At 42.8% G+C, this 12,644-nt stretch overlaps 1 protein-coding gene across 2 annotated transcripts in view; it reads left to right on the top strand.

Moving 5' to 3' along the window:
* The first annotated feature begins 198 nt into the window (after positions 1–198).
* PDE1C (phosphodiesterase 1C) overlaps positions 199–12,644 on the top strand; it is a 533,093-nt gene continuing 520,647 nt past the window's right edge. Inside the window, exon 1 of one of the 2 annotated variants that reach the window (XR_005594060.1) lies at positions 199–1,026. The gene's annotated coding sequence lies outside the window, so the exon portion shown is untranslated. The remainder of the gene's footprint in view (positions 1,027–12,644) is intronic. The other variant, XR_005594059.1, reaches the window with a different exon arrangement.

Here is a 12,644-nt window from a genome sequence, read left to right as displayed (position 1 = left end):
AGGAGGGAGCAAGCAAGTCCATGAGCCTCTCCGCTTTTATAAAGGGGGGAGAGAGGCGGGGGTGGGGGGAGCCGCAGCCACCTCCAGTCTGACTCCACCCTCAGCAGGCGCCTTGCAGCAGCGTCGTGGGGGAGGAGGGAGGAGAGGAGCCAAAAGCCAGCTGGGGCCACCACAGCTCCTCCTGGCACAGCAGCTCCCCTGGGACTGGGAGCGCAGGCGGGCGGCCGGGCGGGAGAGGCGCGCTCACAGTGAGAGAACAAAATGCAAACTCTCCGCCCTGCTTCCCAAGCGCCAGCCCGCTGCAGCTGGGGTGTGGAGGCGGGAGAGGACGACTAGGGCTCACAAAGTGCCCCAACAAGGAGGGCGGGTGTGCAGCGGATTGGCCTCTGTTACCAGCGATTACAGCCCGGGGGTGGGGCTGTCACTGAGCCCCCCCCCCCCCGAAAGAGACAAGCGAGAGCAACTCCCCCCGCCCCGCCGGCTCTCCGGGACAGGGACAAACTTCTGCTGCGCAGAGCCCGGGCGCTGCTCCCGCCGCGCGGGGTCCGGGGGGCGGGCGAGGCTGCGCGGCAGGAGGACAAGCCCCGCTGCTGCCGGGCTCGGAAAGCAGCCGAGAGGAAGCGCCTGCCTGGCCCAGCGGCGGGGAGGAGCCGGGCAGGGCGAGGTCCCCGCACCTGGGCAAGTCCTCTCCCTGCCTCGGCCCGCGCGCCGCCATGGGCTCGGTCAGCTCCGCGCTCAGCCGGTCCCGGAACACGGTGGTGCAGCTGAGCTCGGAGCCGGGAGCCGCGCAGGAGGCCAGCAGGAGCGTCCAGGGCCGCGGCAAACTTCGGGGCGCCAAGAGCCGCGGCCGGAACAAATGGGCGCCCCCCGCAGCGCCCGCCAGCCCCGCGCTCGCCCCGGGCGCCTGGGTGGCAGGCGGCGAGAAGCCGGAGGAGCGGCGGGAGCTGTCCGCGGTGCTGAAGCGCCGGGAGGAGGAGCGGAGCGCGGGCAGCTTGCCATTGCCCCCGAGCCCCCACCGCAGTGCCCGTGAGTGTCAACGGGGTGTGGGTGGGTGGGTGTGTTTCCTCCCTCCTCCTTACCTGCCCTAGGCGCTACCCCTTCCTGCACGGCCTTGGACCCTCAGCCCTTACTCGGGCAAAACTTCCTCTGAAGTCTAGGGGACTTTCATCTGGGCAAGGACTGAGGGCCCGAGCCAGCTCCCCTTGGGGGCTTGCCATTGGACTGAATGGAGCTGGGGCAGCCCTGGGGGAGGACGGGGTGGGAAGCTGACGCTGGCCTATTATTATTATTATTTATTATTATTTAAAACAATGCATTTAATTGAATTTCTTAAGTAAGTCTGCACCCATACCAGAGAATCCTGAGGTGAAGAGTGAGAACACCGATCAAATATTTGTGGCAACAGTTTGCATTACAAGCAAAGAACTATCTTAAAAGTCCTACCTATTTTAGGTAAGGGACTTAAGAGATTTTTTTAAAACAAACAAACAAACAAACAAACTGAACAGTTGCTCTAGAATACACACCTGTCCTAAAAGGATAATGCTGTGGGACTAAGGGTTATTGCAGGATAGTAAGCCATACAAAATTATGTATTGCCTTCCAGTTTTCTCACCTTGTCTTTCAAGTGTGGACTCAGGATGAGGAAAGATTTTGGTAACTACTGGGAATTTCTTCACAAGATCATCCCTATAAGAGTAAATGCCTTTTTGGAAATGTTTCTAATGTTAGCACTTATTCAGCTAGCATTTCTCATGCTGTCGGTCAGTATTTTGTGTGTGCCTGCATGATGTGTGTGTTTCCAGTGCAGTCCTCCAGTTTCAGAAGAATTCACTCTTTTGTTTGGGAAAGATTCAAAATTATTTTTTAAAATATATTGATAAATAGTAAAACATAGGGCAGGATCCTACACTGGTTTAAAATGATGAGGGAGAGCATAGATGCATGAATATGGAAGAAAAAGATACATATTCAGACAAGTGAATATCCTACTTCCCATCCTGTTTATCACCAGCTGCCTCAGATGAATATCTCCAGTTACACGGGCAAGTATTCACTTGTAATGCTTTAACAAAATGTCCACAGTGTACCTCTCTTGGGACTAAATTCTATTCTCAGTTATACTAATGTAACTTCTCTGTGCACTTTAGCTGGGGTTAAACTCTGCTCTCTTTTATACCACTGTACATTTAGAGTAAATCCATTGAAATCAGTGGATTTAATTAAGTTCAAGTGTATCAATTTAACAAAGTGCAATTTGGCCCTATATTTTAAAGTAGGGTCTGGCAGAAGGAGACTTGCCCATCATCACACTTCCTTTCAGCTATATCATGCCTCCTTTCCCACTATTGTACCATGTCACAAATTTGGGGTGAGTAGAGGTGGGTGAGCTGTATGTGTATCCCCTGGAATTTTCTATAGGTTGCTGATTAACATTTCCTCACTAGCAGTACCTCTTTTCACAAATGTTGTGATGTAGGAAACTTTGCTATTACCCCTTAGGCTCCATGTAGATGGACGGATGGATGCAGGATCAGCTCCATAATCTGCGCAACATTAAAAATTCAATAATAACTCAGGATATCTGTGACCAGATACTCAGCTGTTGTAGTTTCATTGAAATTAATATAGCATAATAAATTATACTAGCTGGGTATATGGCTCCTAATATTTAACCTCTCTATGCTTTCTGAATTTTACTTTCTCCTATCACAAGAGAAAATATTATATATATCACTGGCTGTGCACACTGTTAAGTCTAATTTTCTTCTAACGTACACCAGTGTAAATGAGAATTAACTTCATTGGAATTGAAGTCAATGGCATTATACTGACATAAAATTGGCATGAAAGTAGAATCAAGCCCTATTTATTCAGAATGATGTCACAAATAAATTCATCTTAGAAAACCCTGTTTTTGCCATAGAGTGATTCATATATTGTGGACTTCTGATACTTTAAAATCTTGTTAACTCTAGCCTTGGTCATGAGCAACCATTGTCAGTTCAGACTGTGTGCGTGGGAGTGCTGTGTTAGGCTTGGAGGTATCAATCATTAGTGTGACTTGCTGTTTAACATTTTAGCTCATATAGAGATATTAGGATATCTTTCATAGTGTGTGAGTCAGCCATACATTCTGGATCTAAATATTTACCTGTCTTACTGATCTCTGCACTGGTGTGTCACCCCACTTCAATAGTTAATACATCCTGCACATTTGTCCCAAGCACATGTGCAAAAAGCAGCTGATCAGTGTCAAACAAAATATAAAAAAGATTCAAAACTCTACAATTATGTGGTAAAGAAACATAATTGAACCCATAATTAAGCCTTGAGGTAATAGCCTAATTAAATGGGTTTACGCCATACTCTGAAGCTGATTTTGTTCCATTGAAGTTAGTGGGAAGATTCCCTTTGATTTCAATAGGAGTTGGTTTGGGCCTATTTGCATAAATGTTAAGGATTCAATTGTGGCATATATTTATAAGTCAATGTTGGAAGTATGTGAAGGCTCATTATCCCAACAAGATCTCTGGGAATCATGTCTGAAATGGTTACAATGGTGCCTAGTCCTCTGGAGAATGTGGTTGCAGGAGGGGAAATGGGTTATATATGTATACATATATATGTATATATATATTGCTCTCTCGCTTCCTGTAGAACAGAGAAAGGGCCTGGCACAATCTGATCCTAAAACTTACATGTGTTGAAAACATAAAATTATTCAGCCATTTAAAAACATTGTTTTGCTCTTATTCCAGTGGAAATTTTCCTGTGGTTTCTGATGGTTCCTACTTCCCTGATCCTTACTAAGTCATGTTTCTTGAATAGGTACTCCAGGGGCAGCCTGATAGATGAATGAGTTAGAATACATACATATAAGAAAGTTTAACTTATCTGTAACCATTGTAATGAATTTTCTATAGCAAGACCTCAGATAACATAGAAAATGGTTGATACAGACAATGCACCAATCCCTACACCATATGACATATTGGCTACTTGTGAAGCAGAGTGCAACTTATAAGATAGTCTTAGACATGGTATTATCCAAAGTCATGTGGATAGTCAACATGGGCCTTGTTCTTGACCCTGTTATACTGGTTTTATACTAGTTTAACTCCACTGAAGTCAATGGAGTTATTACAGCATAAATTACTGTATAAGGGTGGAGGATCAAGTCTTATCTTTTGTGACAGACCAGTTTTATGTGTTCACATTTTGAGAAAAAGAAAAATCTGATGAAGGATTGAGTGGAGACAAAAACAAAACTAGATTATACCTAATGGGGTAGAGTTGTATTTTATTAAGCTGGATCTCATTAATCTACAGAAGCTTTTTAACTCACACAAAAAATAGCAAGGATTTAGTTCAAGAACTTTGTGATGAGGACTCATGTTGTTTAGACTTCAGTACTTTTTCAAAATATTCCATAGTAGGTTTAGCTGAACATTATGAAATATCACAAAAATGCAATGATCATAGTACATTTTGATTTATGTGTGTGTGTTTATTGACTTAGGGTAAGATTATGTTTGGTGCTTGTGTCTGGGCAAGGATGATGAGGGGGCTCAATCTTCTTCTTAGTGTGTGCGCAACATGCCTCAGGTGGCACATGACCAGGATTGATCACTGAATTTGGTCTGCTGGTTGGATCATTGGCTTCCCTGGCTCAAGCCGGTTACTGATGGGGAGTGCGACATGAATGTTGATCCATGCCTCCCAGAGGGCCCAATGACCTGTACCTTCTTTGCCCCTGCACAGGTGCCATACACAGTTCCATCCTTACACTCAGAGAGCCTTGTAGTTAGAGAGGGTCTATTGTAGTCATCTTTTGTTTCATATTATTTCTGTAGTTGTTGAAGTAAAACAAGGACAGGTTTTTGCTAGACCAGTAACAAAGTCTCTGTGGAAATTTCAGAGTTCTAGAGAGTAGATCATCAGTAGTTCATGTATGGTCAAAAAGTGATGTATTTGGCTACATTTTAAAAGAGTTGAGTTGAGTATAACAAAATAAATGATGGATAACCTATTGAACACACTTTTAAGTAAAGATGTACCTGTACTAAAATAACTCATACCTGTCCAAAATCCCAATCCTGCAAATGTTTATACATGTGAATACTTATACTGAACTCAAAGTTACTCACATTCTTATGTGTTTGCATGCCTGGGACCTAAATTAGCAAGATTACAAGGTAATAGGAAAGCAACTGACTACTCTTTTGGGGACAAATTCTGCTCTGGTGTAAACAGACACAACTCTAGTTGTCTTCTGCAAGGGTTTTATTATGCAAATACACTGAGGAGGAGAAAGAAAGTAAAAGAAAGAAGTAATGGCCTAACTCTGATGTCACAATCTTATCACTCACCACTGAGCCGCTCATAGGGCAGCAGCAGAGGAGTGAAATAGGTGAGACAAGGAGAAGAAAGGACAAGAGTAGGGAGGTAGGAGACATTTTTTATGGCAGAATTTCAGCCCTGACCCTTGAGACACCCAGTGATGTCACTATCCCTACCAACTGCCAATGAGCTGCTGAAAGAATGATTTACTGCCAGTGTCACTGAGAGAACAGAAGGGGAAGAGAGAGAGAAGGGAGAAAAATAGAAAGGGAGAGGAGAGATGAAGAGGGGGAGGAATCAGATGGGGTGTTATGAGTATTTGTTATGAGTATTCACAAATACAAACTGCTAGATTGTACTTGTAATATATTTTCAATATACAGTATCAATTAAAATAATAAAAAATGGTAAGGATTTAGTTTGATTTTATTTTAGAGAAATTGAAATGTTTTGCCATGTGAACTTCCATGTCCTTGCTTTATTAATGACCATTCAGCTAGACAACTGTCAGTCCTTATATTTCACGCATTCCTTCCAGTGGATTATTATAATTTATTAGGGCTGTCGATGAATCGCAGTTAACTCACGCAATTAACTAAAAAAATTTATCACGATTAAAAAATTAATTGTGATTAATTGCAGTTTTAATTGCACTGTTAAATAATAGAATACCAGTTGAAATGTATTAAATATTTTGGATGGTTTTCTATATTTTCAAATATATTGATTTCTATTACAACATATTTTACAAAGTGTACAGTGCTAACTTTATATGTTTATTTCTGATTAAAAATATTTGCACTGTAAAAAATATAAACAAAAGAAATAGTATTTTTCAATTCATCTCATTCAAGGACTGTAGTGCAATCTCTTTATCGTGAAAGTGCAAGTTACAAATGTAGATTTTCTTTTTACATAACTGAAGTCAAAAACAAAACAATGTAAAATTTTAGAGCCTACAAATCCACTCAGTCCTATTTCTTGTTCAGCCAGTTGCTAAGAGAAACAAGTTTGTTTACATTTACAGGAGATAATACTGCACGCTTCTTATTTACAACATCACCTGAAAGTGAGAACAGGCATTCACATGGCACTTTTGTAGTTGGCATTGCAAGGTATTTACGTGTCAGATATGCTAAACATTTGTACCCCTTCAAGCTTTGGCCAGCAATCCAGAGGACATGCTTCAATGCTGATGATGCTCGTTAAAAAAAATTATGCATTAATTACTTAGTGACTGAACTCCTTGGGGGAGAATTGTATGTCTCTTGTTCTGTTTTACCTGCATTCTGCCATATATTTCATGTTATAGCAGACTCGGATGATGACCCAACACATGTTGTTCGTTTTAAGAGCACTTTCACTGCAGATTTGACAAAACACAAATAAGGTACCAATGTGAGATTTCTAAAGATAGCTAGCTACAGCACTCGACCCAGCGTTTAAGAATCTGAAGTGCTTTCCAAAATATGAGAGGGACAAGGTGTGGAGCATGCTTTCAAAAGTCTTATAAGAGCAACACTCTGATGCAGAAACTACAGAACCTGAACAACCGAAAAAGAAAATTAATCTTCTGCAGGTGGCATCTGACTCAGATGATGAAAATGAACATGCATCAGTCCGCACTACTTCCTCAGATCATTATCAAGCACAACCCGTCATCAGCATGGATGCATGTCCTCTGGAATGATGGTTGAAGCATGAAGGGACATATGAATCTTTAGCGCATCTGGCACATAAATATCTTGCAACACCGGCTACAACAGTGCCATGCAAACACCTGCTCTCACTTTCAGGTGATATTATAAACAAGAAGCGGGCAGCATTATCTCCTACAAATATAAAAAAACCTCTTTGCCTGAGCGATTGGCTAAACAAGAAGTAGGACTGAGTGGACTTGTTAACTCTAAAGTTTTACATTATTTTGTTTTTGAATGCAGTTTTTTTGTACATAATTCTACATTTGTAAGTTCAACTTTCATGATAAAAAAATTGTGCTACAGTACTTGTATTAGGTGAATTGAAAAATACTATTTCTTTTATTTTTTACAGTGCAAATATTTGTAATAAAAATAAATATAAAGTAGGCACTGTACATTTTGTATTCTGTGTTGTAATTTAAATCAATATATTTGAAAATGTAGATAATATCAAAAAATATTTAAATAAATGGTTTTCTATTATTAACAGTGCAGTTAATTGCAATATTTTTTTTAATCTCATGATTATTTTTTTTAATTGCTTGACAGCCCTATACTTTATCTAATTTTATGTCTGCATCTATGATAACTTTTTGAAGCATCCAGACCTGTATCCTAGAATGAATACAAGTCTGCAGTCTGCAGAGAATGAATGACTTCTGGCAATACCACGGGTACAAAAATAATTCAAAGTACATCTGTATTAATTAGTTAGGAATGATGTCTAAGCGCTCTGTAGTGTAGGCTGTTTATGGAGAAAGGAATAATTTAGGAGACAATGTTTATATTAAGCAAGTGAGATGTATGTCTCTAAATTGGGCTCCTGAGGGTTATTTATGGTTAAGAGCATGAAGGGCTGGTAAAATTCATTCATTACTGGCAGGCAGTCTGAACACAGCTCCAAAATATGAAGTGTCAGAGTAGACAATTCTTTCAATTGGCTGCTGATATTTTACATCAAATAAACACTGAATTGGTGTGGTGATTTTAGTAGACACATGGTTAAGATGTCACAAGAAGATGAGCAATTGAATAACTGGCATGATTTCAATATGGTGAGATCTGGCTTTTTCAAGAATAGGTAGGGGCATGCTGCTAAAATGTTAATAAGGGGCTCTCAAAAAATGTTCAATTTAGTCAGTGATACATGTGCCAAGGACCTTCCACTTTACCACATAGACCTCCAGCATTTACTGGGGTTTGTATGGGGTTAGGATATGTAAATGCATTTATCAGTTTCAACCTGGTCCTTAATAGATGCTTGCCATTGTCATAGAATCACCACATAATTTGTCTCATTTGGAAGGAAATCTCTGCTCCTGCAGAGTTCAAGAGGTTGTTGCAGGTCAGGAACTGGGTACAACTATACATTGGCAAATCTGTATGTGGAAGTACACTGGGCCAAATTAAGTTGCTGGGCTGCAGCTAAAGTGCAACTCTGTGTGTAAATTAAACATCCTCCTAATTTTCCATCAACTCGTCAACGAAGCAAACTGCTTCTACTCAATCTGCTTCCCTGTTTACACTGTATGACACCATCTACCTCCTCATCTGAGGTTGGATCCAACTCCCTGTCTGTCCTGTGTTTGATCAAATCAGGAAGAGGAGTCAGGTAGGGAGCACGTACAGGGAATCAATAGGAGATAGTTTTCAGTATCACAGAGAATGGGCGAGACAGGACTCCTTCCAAGCAAAATCCGAGTCCAGTTTCCTGCTGATGGAAACTGTCTCCCCTGTTACCAGACTAACATCCGAAGCAGATGCACTCATGACACTCCAAAATATAGAAAGCTCCTAGAATGTTATCCACCTTGGACTTGGCCAGCTTTACAAAGGTGACATAAACAAAGTGAAAAATTTTGGAGCCTCATCACAAAAACATTGGGAAAATTTTATATTTCATACCAGAAATAAAAGAATTTGGGGAAGTCTGAGTCCCTTTTCTTCCCCTCCGGATGAGCTGGGATCTGAGGGTCCTGCTCTTCTGTGTGTGGGTGTCTGAGCCTTTCTCCCTGCCATCCATATGAGCTGGAATCTGGGGGGTCTTATCACCTCCTGATCCCGCCCCCCATCTCAGCCAGCATCTCTTTTCTTATCTGGGGGGAGGGATTGAGCCTCTTGCCCTGCCTTCCTATGTGTGAGCCAGGATCTGAGAGGCCCTGACCCCCTGGGGGTCTGTATCCCCTCTCTGCCCCATCATGTGCTAGCTGGGATACTATTTGCTGTATGGAGGGGGGAGGAGAACACCCACTGTGATGAATGGAGCAGTCATACCTCTTATTTTGTCAGGTATTGTATACCTCTCCATGGGGTGTTCTCATTCATCTGAGAACATCTCCTTGAGATGAATGGGCCACTTCACACTTCTCTGAGCCTGCTGTATTGTAGGTGGATGTGTAGAGCTTCTTTCCCATACCCGTAGGACCAGATTTGGGGCAGGGAGGGACTCTGCCTTCTCATTCTCCTGTCCTTTCTTATCTCTATCTGGTACATGCAGTCCTCACAGTCCCACCAGCGTCTCCCTTTTCCATGGACCCTCCAAGCTTACTAGGAGTGGCAAGGAGGAGGGCAGATCTGGTGTGTGTATGTGGTGTGGGCTCAGAGCAGCAGGTGTGTGTGCAGGGGAGAGGTTAGAGCAGTGGGGTATGTGGGATGGTCACAGAAATGGGCATGATGGAGGGAATGTGGGAGGAACTGCAGCAGTGCTGGGGGAAATATGAGCAGTTGGAGGAACTATGGGAGTTGGAGTCATGAGGAAGAGGAATATGGGGGCGGGGCTGTTGGAACAATGCAGGGAAAAATTGGGAAGAGGTCAGAGCTCTGCAGTGGGTGATGTTGGGGTGGCTTTCTCTCTGCCCCCAAAACTCCTCACATCCATGCCCCGTTTGTCTGATCTCCCCACCAAAAACGTCCCCTCTGATTTCATGCTAGTCCCTGCACTATTCCTTCCTCCTCTCCCAAGGTCCTCAACCTTCAGGTTCCATGCTGTCACCTGCCTCTTCATAGGGAGAGGGGAGAACCAGACTCTGCAGGACAGGCAGAGAGACATGAGATGATGCAGGGGCAGTGAAGGATGAACAGGCAGCCAGTGCATTCTGTGGCTGGAGTAATCATTGCCCAGGAGCCAGAGATAGTGGAGAGGAGAATAGGGCTGTGGTAAATGAGGGTGCTGAGAAATTATTAAAAAAAAACCCAAGGAAATTAAGTACAACCCAAACTTTGTTCACAAAAAGTTACGGTTGTCCAGTGGGGCCTTGTACCCTTCCAGAATGTGGAAAGTGGCTAAACTTAAACCTCTGAAAAACAGGAAATGTAAAGTTAAGGTATACACCACCCCACAATGCAACCTTAACTCTGCTCTCTTTAAGCCATGCCCCAACATGCCAATAACACACGTACACATAAACTCTCCCCTCACAGATGCTATGGAACACTTTGGGAACAGAGCCCATGAGAATTGTAGGATAAAGTCTAACACGTCTCTTTGTGAAGGCAAAACTTGGTGTAACACCAGGCCCCTGGATGGGTTGTTGGCAGCAGGGATTGAATCTGGGACCTCTGGGTCTCAAAATGCGTGAGCCTCTGCTGCTGTAGCAGGCTCAACCCTCTGAGTGGCCTAGCCGACACCAAAGGGGAACAGAGCACCACATTGAGCTGGCAGGGGTTAAGTTAGTTTTAGGTGAGGCATAGCAAACAGGAGCTTCCTACACCTCACCTACACATCCTACATTACCCAAACCACCTTAGACTTGCTAAATGTTACCACTCTTCACCCTTGTCCAGATGTGCAGAAACATTGCCTTCACTTACCCCTCTGTAAACTCTGGAGACCACCACTCTGTATGCCACCAGATTGCTGGCAATACCCATGGCAAGAAGACCCCTGTGCCCCTATGCATGGACACAACCTAAATATTTAGAAATTCCATGCTAAAATGAGGCATATTTGATCCCTCAAGATGCACCATCTTCATATCACAGTCAGCGCTCTGCCACATTGCTCCAACTAATCCTTCCAGCATTCAATACAGCTACACCTGATACTATGAATACAGATGGAGTGCATGCAGATAAATTCTGGAATCCATATATGTAGAACTTAACAAAATGAACGCCATGTTCTACTAGCCCTTGCCAGACCTCCCAACAGTGCCAGATATTGAGGGACTGTCCCATTTTGATCCACAAAATCCCTGTCCTGGTTGAAGCAGCTCCTGTCCCTCAAGGCTGGCCGGACTTGTCTCCCTCTTCCAGGCTTTGCACAGGTTGGCACACAGGGTTGCACTGCCACTCATGTTTGGCCTGGTCCCCTGATGGGGATGGAGGAGGCGGGTCACATTTGAATGAGTCTCCCATTCAGAACTACAAAATGACAATCTGCTCACTTTCCTTGGAGCAATGATCCATTTGTGGCCTATGAGTATCCAAATATTTTCTTTTCATGCTCCTTTGGTTTTGTGAAACATGGTTGGTTAGATAAATATTATGCAATCACCCAAATTTCAGTAGCTCTACACAGAACATAAAGGGAGAATAAAAAAGTCAAGCAGTGCTTGAAAGGAAAGTAGGAACATTATGAGCCAGACTCTGTAAGCACTTATATTGCACCTGCTGAATGTGCATGTGCAACCATTTTGTGTGCAAAGTCCAAACTTGTGCATACAAATCAGTATTTAGTAAGTATAAGTGTTTGCATTCTTCACTGAAGGACATCTTTTCAAACATTTTATTATTTTATTTTAATTTAAAGTGATTTATTAAAAAGAAAAAGCTCCTGGCATGCCAGGCGAACATAATTGCTATTGCATTTAGGGAGATGCAGTTTGTAGGTACCTGGTACAGAGCAACTTCTTTTGCAACTCCTCTGGTCTGCTAGTGATGCAAGTGAACAAGAAAACCGTGCTTATCATCAGCTCCTTATATCCTCCCACTCACCTGTGTACTGGTGCAGCACCCGGCAACAGTCAGACTTAGAGAGAGAGCAGGGTTCAGTGTGAGCAGCAGAGTGTGGATTTACTCTCTTGCATCCGACGAAGTGGGCATTCACCCACGAAAGCTCATGCTGCAAAACGTCTGTTAGTCTATAAGGTGCCACAGGATTCTTTGCTTCTGTCCATATTGGCTTTTCAAGCTGCAGCTTTTAATAATTCAAGTGAAATTATTAAATCACATGCAGGAAATTGCTGACATAGTTCTCTGTCTTGTTTTTCCATTAACTCCTCTTCCTTCTTTATGTTACTGTGCTCATTTTGGTCTGTGTGTCCATGTCACTATGTATAAATTGTTAGAAGTTGCTATTACTAATCGCATTTGCCTATCCAGGGTATAATTACATGAAAGCCCGACTCTGTGATTTTTAGAGTATAAGAGATGACTAGAAGTTATTGTTCTGATCTATAATTATGTGCTCATTCTATTGCAGTGGGCCTTGAAGGAAACTTGATAGTTATTATTAACTGTAAGTGTGAATACATATAGCAGCACTAAATTCAGCTGCAGCTGTTCTGTAATTGCCAATACCACACGTCACTGAGTCCTCCCCCAGTTCACTTTCCTCATGGTTTTCTCCTTGTTCACAGAGCTATTTGCATATTTAAGGCT

This window comes from Mauremys reevesii, linkage group 2 (genome assembly GCF_016161935.1).
Source record: "Mauremys reevesii isolate NIE-2019 linkage group 2, ASM1616193v1, whole genome shotgun sequence".
NCBI classification, from domain to species: domain Eukaryota; kingdom Metazoa; phylum Chordata; order Testudines; family Geoemydidae; genus Mauremys; species Mauremys reevesii.
This window is presented reverse-complemented; position numbering and strand designations above follow the sequence as displayed.